Consider the following 13,512-nt stretch of genomic DNA (forward strand, 5'->3'; position numbering starts at 1 on the left):
CCACAAAGTACACAGGGAGCTGAGATGGTGGATTCCAGTGGGGACGAATTGATAATCTGTGAGGAGGGGGATGTACACGGTGATATATCGGAGGGTGAAGATGAGGTGGACATCTTGCCTCTGTAGAGCCAGTTTGTGCAAGGAGAGATTAATTGCTTCTTTTTTGGGGGGGGTCCAAACCAACCCGTCATATCAGTCACAGTCGTGTGGCAGACCCTGTCACTGAAATGATGGGTTGGTTAAAGTGTGCATGTCCTGTTTTGTTTATACAACATAAGGGTGGGTGGGAGGGCCCAAGGATAATTCCATCTTGCACCTCTTTTTTCTTTTCTTTTTCTTTGCATCATGTGCTGATTGGGGAGGGTTTTTTGGAAGGGACATCCTGCGTGACACTGCAGTGCCACTCCTAGATGGGCCCGGTGTTTGTGTCGGCCACTAGGGTCGCTAATCTTACTCACACAGCTACCTCATTGCGCCTCTTTTTTTCTTTGCGTCATGTGCTGTTTGGGGAGGGTTTTTTGGAAGGGACATCCTGCGTGACACTGCAGTGCCACTCCTAGATGTGCCCGGTGTTTGTGTCGGCCACTAGGGTCGCTAATCTTACTCACACAGTCAGCTACCTCATTGCGCCTCTTTTTTTCTTTGCGTCATGTGCTGTTTGGGGAGGGTTTTTTGGAAGGGCCATCCTGCGTGACACTGCAGTGCCACTCCTAGATGGGCCCGGTGTTTGTGTCGGCCACTAGGGTCGCTAATCTTACTCACACAGCTACCTCATTGCGCCTCTTTTTTTCTTTGCGTCATGTGCTGTTTGGGGAGGGTTTTTTGGAAGGGACATCCTGCGTGACACTGCAGTGCCACTCCTAGATGGGCCCGGTGTTTGTGTCGGCCACTAGGGTCGCTTATCTTTCTCACACAGCTACCTCATTGCGCCTCTTTTTTTCTTTGCGTCATGTGCTGTTTGGGGAGGGTTTTTTGGAAGGGACATCCTGCGTGACACTGCAGTGCCACTCCTAGATGGGCCCGGTGTTTGTGTCGGCCACTAGGGTCGCTTATCTTTCTCACACAGTCAGCTACCTCATTGCGCCTCTTTTTTTCTTTGCGTCATGTGCTGTTTGGGGAGGGTTTTTTGGAAGGGACATCCTGCGTGACACTGCAGTGCCACTCCTAGATGGGCCCGGTGTTTGTGTCGGCCACTAGGGTCGCTTATCTTACTCACACAGCGACCTCGGTGCAAATTTTAGGACTAAAAATAATATTGTGAGGTGTGATGTGTTCAGAATAGGCTGAAAATGAGTGTAAATTATGTTTTTTGAGGTTAATAATACTTTGGGATCAAAATTACCCCCAAATTCTATGATTTAAGCTGTTTTTTAGGGTTTTTTGAAAAAAACACCCGAATCCAAAACACACCCGAATCCGACAAAAAAAATTCGGTGAGGTTTTGCCAAAACGCGTTCGAACCCAAAACACGGCCGCGGAACCGAACCCAAAACCAAAACACAAAACCCGAAAAATTTCAGGCGCTCATCTCTAGGAAATACTTCAACATTTTGGGGAATTTCACCCCATCATCAAGCAAGCTTTACTGCAAAAGGGCTGTGCTGCATATATATATTTGGGGAGGGACATGGGGGACACCAATCCTCTTTTTGGCACAGGGCACAAAAAACTCTAGTTACGGCTCTGGTGTTGGAATAAACCCAGCTGTAGTGATTTCTAGAGATGAGCGGGTTCGGTTTCTCTGAAACCGAACCCGCACGAACTTCATGTTTTTTTCACGGGTCCGAGCAGACTCGGATCCTCCCGCCTTGCTCGGTTAACCCGAGCGCGCCCGAACGTCATCATGACGCTGTCGGATTCTCGCGAGACTCGGATTCTATATAAGGAGCCGCGCGTCGCCGCCATTTTCACACGTGCATTGAGATTGATAGGGAGAGGACGTGGCTGGCGTCCTCTCCATTAGAAATTAGATTAGAAGAGAGAGAGAGATTGTGCAGAGTCAGACAGAGTTTACCACAGTGACCAGTGCAGTTGTTGTTAGTTAACTTTTATTTATTTTAATATAATATATCCGTTCTCTGCTATATCCGTTCTCTGCCTGAAAAAAAACGATACACAGCAGCAGCCAGTCACACAGTGTGACTCAGTCTGTGTGCACTCAGCTCAGCCCAGTGTGCTGCACATCAATGTATAAAAGGCAAAGCTTATAATAATTGTGGGGGAGACTGGGGAGCACTGCAGGTTGTTATAGCAGGAGCCCCCAGGAGTACATAATATTATATTAATTTAAAATTAAACAGTGCACACTTTTGCTGCAGGAGTGCCACTGCCAGTGTGACTAGTGGTGACCAGTGCCTGACCACCAGTATAGTAGTATATTGTTGTATGTATTGTATACTATCTCTTTATCAACCAGTCTATATTAGCAGCAGACACAGTACAGTGCGGTAGTTCACGGCTGTGGCTACCTCTGTGTCGGCAGTCGGAACTCGGCAGGCAGTCCGTCCATCCATAATTGTATTACAATATATACCACCTAACCGTGGTATTTTTTTTTCTTTCTTTATACCGTCGTCATAGTGTCATACTAGTTGTTACGAGTATACTACTATCTCTTTATCAACCAGTGTACAGTGCGGTAGTTCACGGCTGTGGCTACCTCTGTGTCGGCAGTCGGCAGGCAGTCCGTCCATCCATAATTGTATTATTATTATAATATATACCACCTAACCGTGGTTTTTTTTTCATTCTTTATACCGTCATAGTGTCATACTAGTTGTTACGAGTATACTACTATCTCTTTATCAACCAGTGTACAGTGCGGTAGTTCACGGCTGTGGCTACCTCTGTGTCGGCAGTCGGCAGGCAGTCCGTCCATCCATAATTGTATTATTATTATAATATATACCACCTAACTGTGGTATTTTTTTTTCTTTCTTTATACCGTCGTCATAGTGTCATACTAGTTGTTACGAGTATACTACTATCTCTTTATCAACCAGTGTACAGTGCGGTAGTTCACGGCTGTGGCTACCTCTGTGTCGGCAGTCGGCAGGCAGTCCGTCCATCCATAATTGTATTATTATTATAATATATACCACCTAACCGTGGTTTTTTTTTCATTCTTTATACCGTCGTCATAGTGTCATACTAGTTGTTACGAGTATACTACTATCTCTTTATCAACCAGTGTACAGTGCGGTAGTTCACGGCTGTGGCTACCTCTGTGTCGGAACTCGGCAGGCAGTCCGTCCATCCATAATTGTATTATTATTATAATATATACCACCTAACCGTGGTTTTTTTTTCATTCTTTATACCGTCGTCATAGTGTCATACTAGTTGTTACGAGTATACTACTATCTCTTTATCAACCAGTGTACAGTGCGGTAGTTCACGGCTGTGGCTACCTCTGTGTCGGCAGTCGGCAGGCAGTCCGTCCATCCATAATTGTATTATTATTATAATATATACCACCTAACCGTGGTTTTTTTTTCATTCTTTATACCGTCGTCATAGTGTCATACTAGTTGTTACGAGTATACTACTATCTCTTTATCAACCAGTGTACAGTGCGGTAGTTCACGGCTGTGGCTACCTCTGTGTCGGCAGTCGGCAGGCAGTCCGTCCATCCATAATTGTATTATTATTATAATATATACCACCTAACCGTGGTTTTTTTTTCATTCTTTATACCGTCGTCATAGTGTCATACTAGTTGTTACGAGTATACTACTATCTCTTTATCAACCAGTGTACAGTGCGGTAGTTCACGGCTGTGGCTACCTCTGTGTCGGCAGTCGGCAGGCAGTCCGTCCATCCATAATTGTATTATTATTATAATATATACCACCTAACCGTGGTTTTTTTTTCATTCTTTATACCGTCGTCATAGTGTCATACTAGTTGTTACGAGTATACTACTATCTCTTTATCAACCAGTGTACAGTGCGGTAGTTCACGGCTGTGGCTACCTCTGTGTCGGCAGTCGGCAGGCAGTCCGTCCATCCATAATTGTATTATTATTATAATATATACCACCTAACCGTGGTTTTTTTTTCATTCTTTATACCGTCATCATAGTGTCATACTAGTTGTTACGAGTATACTACTATCTCTTTATCAACCAGTGTACAGTGCGGTAGTTCACGGCTGTGGCTACCTGTGTCGGAACTCGGCAGGCAGTCCGTCCATCCATAATTGTATTATATACCACCTAACCGTGGTTTTTTTATACCACCTAACCGTGGCAGTCCGTCCATAATTGTATACTAGTATCCAATCCATCCATCTCCATTGTTTACCTGAGGTGCCTTTTAGTTCTGCCTATAAAATATGGAGAACAAAAAAGTTGAGGTTCCAAAATTAGGGAAAGATCAAGATCCACTTCCACCTCGTGCTGAAGCTGCTGCCACTAGTCATGGCCGAGACGATGAAATGCCAGCAACATCGTCTGCCAAGGCCGATGCCCAATGTCATAGTACAGAGCATGTCAAATCCAAAACACCAAATATCAGAAAAAAAAGGACTCCAAAACCTAAAATAAAATTGTCGGAGGAGAAGCGTAAACTTGCCAATATGCCATTTACCACACGGAGTGGCAAGGAACGGCTGAGGCCCTGGCCTATGTTCATGGCTAGTGGTTCAGCTTCACATGAGGATGGAAGCACTCAGCCTCTCGCTAGAAAAATGAAAAGACTCAAGCTGGCAAAAGCAGCACAGCAAAGAACTGTGCATTCTTCGAAATCCCAAATCCGAATTCCGAGCCCACCCGCTGGCGGTGATGCAGGGCAGTCTGGAGCGACTGCTGATGCTGACATCTGGTCCGGACTGAAGGACCTGACAACCATTACGGACATGTCGTCTACTGTCACTGCATATGATTCTCTCACCATTGATAGAATGGTGGAGGATTATATGAGTGACCGCATCCAAGTAGGCACGTCACACAGTCCGTACTTATACTGGCAGGAAAAAGAGGCAATTTGGAGGCCCTTGCACAAACTGGCTTTATTCTACCTAAGTTGCCCTCCCACAAGTGTGTACTCCGAAAGAGTGTTTAGTGCCGCCGCTCACCTTGTCAGCAATCGGCGTACGAGGTTACATCCAGAAAATGTGGAGAAGATGATGTTCATTAAAATGAATTATAATCAATTCCTCCGCGGAGACATTGACCAGCAGCAATTGCCTCCACAAAGTACACAGGGAGCTGACATGGTGGATTCCAGTGGGGACGAATTGATAATCTGTGAGGAGGGGGATGTACACGGTGATATATCGGAGGATGATGATGAGGTGGACATCTTGCCTCTGTAGAGCCAGTTTGTGCAAGGAGAGATTAATTGCTTCTTTTTTGGTGGGGGTCCAAACCAACCCGTCATTTCAGTCACAGTCGTGTGGCAGACCCTGTCACTGAAATGATGGGTTGGTTAAAGTGTGCATGTCCTGTTTTGTTTATACAACATAAGGGTGGGTGGGAAGGGCCCAAGGACAATTCCATCTTGCACCTCTTTTTTCTTTTATTTTTCTTTGCGTCATGTGCTGTTTGGGGAGGGTTTTTTGGAAGGGACATCCTGCGTGACACCTCAGTGCCACTCCTAGATGGGCCCGGTGTTTGTGTCGGCCACTAGGGTCGCTTATCTTTCTCACACAGTCAGCTACCTCATTGCGCCTCTTTTTTTCTTTGCGTCATGTGCTGTTTGGGGAGGGTTTTTTGGAAGGGACATCCTGCGTGACACTGCAGTGCCACTCCTAGATGGGCCCGGTGTTTGTGTCGGCCACTAGGGTCGCTTATCTTTCTCACACAGTCAGCTACCTCATTGCGCCTCTTTTTTTCTTTGCGTCATGTGCTGTTTGGGGAGGGTTTTTTGGAAGGGACATCCTGCGTGACACTGCAGTGCCACTCCTAGATGGGCCCGGTGTTTGTGTCGGCCACTAGGGTCGCTTATCTTTCTCACACAGTCAGCTACCTCATTGCGCCTCTTTTTTTCTTTGCGTCATGTGCTGTTTGGGGAGGGTTTTTTGGAAGGGACATCCTGCGTGACACTGCAGTGCCACTCCTAGATGGGCCCGGTGTTTGTGTCGGCCACTAGGGTCGCTAATCTTACTCACACAGCTACCTCATTGCGCCTCTTTTTTTCTTTGCGTCATGTGCTGTTTGGGGAGGGTTTTTTGGAAGGGACATCCTGCGTGACACTGCAGTGCCACTCCTAGATGGGCCCGGTGTTTGTGTCGGCCACTAGGGTCGCTGAGCTTAGTCATCCAGCGACCTCGGTGCAAATTTTAGGACTAAAAATAATATTGTGAGGTGTAAGGTGTTCAGAATAGACTGAAAATGAGTGTTAATTATGGTTATTGAGGTTAATAATACTATGGGATCAAAATGACCCCCAAATTCACTGTTTTAAGATGTTTTTTAGGGTTTTTTGAAAAAACCACCCGAATCCAAAACACACCCGAATCCGACAAAAAAAATTCGGTGAGGTTTTGCCAAAACGCGGTCGAACCCAAAACACGGCCGCGGAACCGAACCCAAAACCAAAACACAAAACCCGAAAAATTTCAGGCGCTCATCTCTAGTGATTTCACAATTTTTTTGGCATTATCATAAATCACAAATACAGAGGATAGTAATCCAAGTTGCTATGACATTCCTTAGTTTTTCTAAGAGGTAGTCAGCGGCATGCCTCTCATTGAAGCCAGTGATAGAATAGCCTGAATCTGAATGAACTGGCATTGTTTGTTAGACACTGCTTCTGCTGAAGGTGATTCACCAATGGGCTGTCACAGTTATGTAAGCTTTAGTTTTCCCACTACCTCTTGTCCACATATCTGTGATTAAATTGACAGAGGGTACAATGGTATTTTGTAAGCTAAGAATTATGGTTTTTTTAATGTCATGGTACAGCTGAGGAATGGCTTTGTGGCTTAAATGGAAACAACATGGAATTTAATAGCGGGGACACAGGACCTCAATTAACTGTGTAAAACCCACTGCATTAATGGCAGCTATTGGACAAAAATCTAATGCTAGCATAGCCATGATGGCATCAGTGATCTGATGTGTGACTAGGTGAGAGCTGACATATTTGCTTCCCCTTAAAAAGTAAAATTATTTTTACAATACTGATAGTAGTCTTCTTGGTCCCTTTCTTGGATAAAGATCCACCCCCAGCAGCAGCAACAGCAGGCCTAGTGCTCAAAGATTCTCCTAAGGAATGAGGAGAAGTCACCTAGCCTTAACAAACTAGATGCAGGACTACCTCTAATCATTACTGAGAATATTGAGGATGAGGGTGTTGGCGGTGGAGATTGCAAGTGCTGGGATCTAGTTGAGAGAAGGGAGCTAGCTGATGCTGGACTGCTTCTTGTTATTTTTAGCAACAGTTTCTGATGTTATCAAAAACTTGTCATGAGCTCGCTGCAAATAACGTAACAGGGTGGAGGTTTGTAGATGCTTAACGTCCCTACCTCTACTTATTGTGGTTCCACAAAGGTTACAAATGGCTTGACAAATGTCAGGAATTGGGTAGAAAAAATTCCACACATAGGAGGTGGATTTGTTGGTCTTATGACCTGGCATGACAATTGTCATCTACTTATCATGGCCAGGAGCTTCTTTCTCTGGTGCCTGACTTACACAAAGAACATCCTCATCCTCAACATCCTCATTAGTGCCAGCATCAGCTACATAAATATCCCCCTCATCCTCTTGCAATTCTACAGTGGTATCCTCAATTTATATGTCATAAACTATACTCCTGCTGCTTATCCCCACATTTGCAGAGGGAGCAGAAATGGTGGAAGGCTGCTTCTCTGCGAGTACAGTATCAGAAAGGTCAAGTCATAGCCTTTGAGGACACATTTAGACTTTCCTCAGGGATTTGTGACATTTGTGTTTCTGAACGCAGTTTGTTCTACTGCCTTTGTGGTTTTAAGTTTTTAGACCTCTTCTAGAGTGAAATGATCTTGCATTGTCTTGAGAGGCAGAAGAAGATGCCTAACTGACGGTTGCAGAACAACCACTTGGCAAAAAAGACCAAGGACTGAGCCTTTCCTTACCACTGCATGTGGTGAATGGCATGTTTGCAATTTTATGTTTCTCTGTACCACACCTTACCTTTATAAGAGGTGTCTTTTTCTTTAACACTGAAAATTGGGTTTATGATTTTAGATATACTGACTTAGACCAATCATGCCCTTGAACATTAGCTTTAGTAGATAACGTTGCTAGACTAACATCATCATCATGACTAGTGGAAGTAGCTGCTGCACTAGTATTTGGTTTCTCTTCTCTACCCTGATCATTGGCCCTCATTCCAAGTTGTTCGCTCGCTAGCTGCTTTTAGCAGCATTGCACACGCTAAGCCGCCGCCTACTGGGAGTGAATCTTAGCTTAGCAGAATTGCGAACGAAAGATTCTCAAAATTGCGAATAGAAATTTCTTAGCACTTTCTGAGTAGCTCGACACTTACTCTGCCACTGCGATCAGTTCAGTCAGTTTCGTTCCTGGTTTGACGTCACAAACACACCCAGCGTTCGCCCAGACACTCCCCCGTTTCTCCAGCCACTCCTGCGTTTTTCCCAGAAACGGCAGCGTTTTTTCACACACACCCATAAAACGTCCAGTTTCCGCCCAGAAACACCCACTTCCTGTCAATCACACTCTGATCACCAGAACGATGAAAAATCCTCGTAATGCCGTGAGTAAAATACCTAACTGTTGAGTAAAATAACTAAGCGCATGCGCTCTGCGAACACTGTGCATGCGCAGTAAGCGACTAATCGCAATATAGAGAAAATCGGCAACAAGCGAACAACTCGGAATGAGGGCCATTATCCATTTATCAAGTCACAGATCACTGCATAGATCACAGGGTGATGCAGGTAAACAAAGTGCACTAGAGTAAAGTGCTCCAACCAGTACAAACAATAAATATATATTTTTTTTTATTTGTAAAACTTGCAGCTCAGGGCCTGATTCAGATCGCTTTTGCACAGTGGGTGATCAGATCCAAACTTCTCATGCGTCTGAGCCGCAATGCGCAGGCGCATTGGATGGCTACAACGGGCATTGGCGGTCAGCGTCGGGATGGTGCGAAGGATCCATTCACATGAGCATTTGCAAGGTGATTGACAGGAAGAGGCCATTTGCAGGTGGCAACTGACCGTTTTCAGGGAGTGTCTGGAAAAACGCAGGCGGGCTCAAGCATTTTCAGGGTTGGTGTCTGACGTCAGCTGCGGCCCCGATCAGCAGGATTCACTCGCACTGAAAGAGTAAGTCCTGGGCTGCGCATAGACTGCACAAACTGATTTTGAGCACCTCTGCTACACATAGGAATACACACTTGCTCAGCGAAAATATACTCCCCATGTAGGCTTATAGATACACATGAACAAAGTACAATAGGGTAAAATGCACCAACCAGTACAATTTACAGTACAGTGCAGCATACAACAGCATGCAGCTTGCCCACTATACACAGTCACTTGATACAGTACAGCCACTTGTGAGTCTGCAGCCTCAGTATAGCCACTACAGCAGAGTATAGTGCAGCTATAAGCAGCATGCAGCATGCCCCCTGTACACAATCACAGCACAGCCACTTGTGAGTCTGGAGTATCACTACAGTCACTACAGCAGAATATAGCGCAGCTTTCAGCTATGTGCCCACTATACACAGTCACAGCAAAGCCACTTGTGATCCTGGAGTCTCATTACTGCCACTACAGCAGAGTATAGTGCAGCTTTCAGCAGCGTGCGTTAGTGTGAAATGGCGCCGAGTCCCAGCCGCGGCGCATTATATAGGGCCTAATTCAGACCTGATTGCTGCTGCAAAGTTTTTCTCTAATGGGCAAAGCCATTGCACTGCAGGTGTGGCAGATGTACTGTAACATGAGCATAGAGAGTTAGATTTGGGTGGGTTATATTGTTTCTATGCAGGGTAAATACTGGCTGCTTTATTTTTACAGTGCAATTTAGATTTGAGTTTGAACACACCCCACCCAAATCTAACTCTCTCTGCACATGTTATATCTGCCCCACCTGCACTGCATATGGTTTTTCTCATTAGAGAAAAATCTTGCTGCTGTGATCAGGTCTGAATTAGGCCCTTAGAATCCAAGTCCCGCAAGAATCCGACGCTGGGAGTATGACGTTTGGCCTCAAGGTGGGATCCGAGTCTGGTGGATCCCATGGATCCGATAAGCGGTCTGGACTTGAATCCCTGCTGTTCTCTGTTTCTTGTGTCCACTGTACCCTTCATGTGAAAAAACAACAGTATTTGGTGTAACGTAGCGGTAACCAGTGGTGTATCTATAATGGGTAACTGGTGGAGGTGTAGCTAGGTGCCATGGTACCTAGAGCAAGTGTATGTTTATTAATTTATTATTATCTATTAAAATTTTCTTATATAGCGCAGAAAATTCTGTTGCGCTTTACAATTGGACACAATGATAAAACAAAACTGGGTTATAACAAATAGTCATAGAGGTAGGAAGGCCCTTCTCGCAAGCTTACAATCTATAGTGAAATAAGCATTGATACACAAGGATATGTGCTTTCTATTGTATAGTTGACCCCCGGAATTCAAAGGTTCTAGGGCTGCATGATATCACATCACAGCAATGATGAACCAGGGTCAGAAGGAAGGGAAGTTAATAAAAAGAAAATATGTGGAGGATATGTGTGGACTGTACATTGGGGATATAATTGGATAGGAAAGATTATTAAGGTTATGTGAGCAGTTCTGGAATGTGATAAGCTTGCCTGAAGAGGTGAGTTTTCAGGGAATGCTTGAAGGTTTGGAGACTAGGGGAGAGTCTTATTGTGTGTGGTAGTGCATTCCACAAAGTGGGTGCAGCCAGAAGAATGTCCTGCAATCATGCATGGGAGCAAGTAATTAGTGTGGATGAGATACGTATATCTTCTGAAAAGTGATGTCACCTCCCCTGTACTGAATTGTGTGCTTGTTGCATTTGAAGGGGAAAAATATTTCAAAATCCTAAATTGGTGACAGGACCGGTTCTAGATCTTGTGGAACTCAGGCTGAAAGTTTCCTTTGGGCACCCCATGTTTAAAATAGGGACAAAAATATAGGGGCGTGGCATCATGGAGAAGATGCGTGGCCACGGAATAGTACCAATTCAGATTACACCGCCCAGTATTGTCCTTTATTCACATTAAACCACACAGTATTGTCCATTATTCACATTACACCACAGAGTAGTACCCATTATACACTTTTACGCCACGGAGTAGAGCCCCTTATACACATTACAAAACACAGTAGTGCCGCTAATACATGTTATGCCACAGTAGAGCCGCTTATACATATTACTCTGCAGCTCCTAATGCAGAAGGAGGTGCTACAACAACAGCTGGGGCAGAGAGAGGTGCTGCAGCATCAACATATAGAGAGGTGCTGTAGCAGCTGGGGCAGAGAGAGGTGTTGCAACAGCCGGGGCAGAGAGAGGTGCTGCAGCAGCCGAGGCTGAGAGATGTGCTGCAGCAGCTGGGACAGAAAGAGATGCTGCAGCAGCGGGGGCAGAGAATGGTGTAGCAGGACAGAAGTAACCCTGCTGTACTGCTACAAGCAGAAAGAGAGACATATAAAGAGGGCGGCAGAGCTCTGGCATGTGCTGACTATCAGTGTCCCCATTTGTTATCTCTGGCCTACCCTGTACCTTACCTAGTCTCCGAGTCCGAATCAGTGTGCGCCCCCTCTGCTTCTCCATCTCCTGCTCTGTGGCTGCCTGTACAGTGGCCCACGGCATAGCAGGCGGAGGGAGAATGGAGACAGGCGGCGCACCCTCTAACTTTTCCTGCACCTGGAGCTCGTGCTCCACCGGAACCACCCTCGCTACGCCCCTGTTAAGGGTATGCAGTGCACATGGGCCACAGGTTCCAGGGGGGTCCACACCACACACCCTGCTCATTATAATCATCTCTTCAGAATCCCATGTCAGCGCTGCAGAAATCACTTTGAATATAGCATGCTGGGCATTTTTTCTAAAAGATGTGCACATGCGCAGTAGAGAAGTAACTGGGAGCAATGTGTGAGCGCCATGTTCCCGGAGACCTGCCCATGCACAGTAGCCTCTGGCAAAGAGTCTATTGCACTGTGTGAAAGTAGGGGGCCCACAAAGTGACTGCACACAAGCCTCCTCTGGTTGCAACCTTAATTTCAGTGCAGTGACTTTCAGACCTCCACAGATATACCACTTCAATGCTGAAACTTTTCTAAAAGCAACTTCATGTTTAATGTGTAATATGACTTTTTCATATTTGTAGCAGGTGCAATAGGTACAGAAGGAAACTTACTTCTGTTATGAAGAAGGACCGCCTTTATGCGGTCTTTTGAGGAGTCAGTGAACAAGCAGCACTCACTACCTTGCGACATATTGTATCTTCCCTGTTGTCTCGTCTGTGTGATCATGACTCTTTAAGGACCCTGGTTTACCCAGTGAGACCTGACTTATATATAGTTCACCAGCTGCTAACACCATCTGAAGGGGAAGCAGTTAGTTTCCCGGTTGTCGGGATCCCAGTGGTCAGGATACCGATGCCGGAATCCCGACAGCCAATGGAAACCCAGTCGTTGGAGTCCTGACCGGGGCAGGTAATCCCCACTCGGGGGGTGGTCCATGCCAACCCCAGAATGGGAATAAATTAGTGAGGATAGCTAAGCTCGTCACTGGGCCCGAAGCGTAGCAAGCACAGCGAGCCCGCGAGGGGACACGCTGAACTCGCTGTCGGGATCCCGCCTGTCGGGATTCTGGCGTCAGTTCTATGACCACCGGGATACCATACTGACTCCGTCTAAAGGTAACATTAGATATCATGACTGGCTTTGATTTTTGGATTTTGTTAAATTAGGCCACACCGTTAATTTGCTTAACACATGCAGTACCTTGGGAATAACTGCAATCTTCAATGATAAGGAATAATATTTTTCACAGCCTCAATAACCCCAATGATAAATATACCTCAAGGTCTATTCCAATTTACAATTATATTGTATATTGAAAGCACCAAAATCACAGGAGAACACATTTGAAGGCAGTAAATGTGTGATAAGAATTGGATATGAACAATCCCTTACCAATGTGACATCCAGAAACCCCCTTCTATAAATAAGTGTAAAATTGGTGACGATCTCAGTGACGGGGAAAATTGCATCAAAAACGAAATGATTATTATACAGAGAGAGAAGTATTGAACTGTTTCAATTATTATTAAACGGCAGCATTAGAACTGTCGGTTTTTGTTTCATTAACAGTGTACGTACTGTATGCCCATGAACCGTGCTATATAATAGCAAAGCTGACATCTGCTCCTCTCTACTCAGTGGCTGCTCACTGACATAGATTTTGATTGAGCCAGTGGATCGCACGATACTCAATTCTCTCTGCAACTCTGAAGGCGGTATTTTAGAGATCATTATTTCTACACTTTCAATCAAGGGAAAACGGTTAGTGCTCTTTTAATTATCATAAGGCTGCATAAATCAA

The 13,512-nt window shown here is 45.3% G+C and overlaps 1 protein-coding gene across 4 annotated transcripts in view; it reads right to left on the bottom strand.

Annotated features, from left to right (window-relative positions):
* The window catches only part of NTRK3 (neurotrophic receptor tyrosine kinase 3), a 787,704-nt gene that overhangs the window by 47,314 nt on the left and 726,878 nt on the right, over nucleotides 1-13,512 (bottom strand). The window lies entirely within an intron of this gene.

The sequence above is a fragment of the Pseudophryne corroboree genome, chromosome 6, assembly GCF_028390025.1.
Source record: "Pseudophryne corroboree isolate aPseCor3 chromosome 6, aPseCor3.hap2, whole genome shotgun sequence".
Taxonomy (NCBI): domain Eukaryota; kingdom Metazoa; phylum Chordata; class Amphibia; order Anura; family Myobatrachidae; genus Pseudophryne; species Pseudophryne corroboree.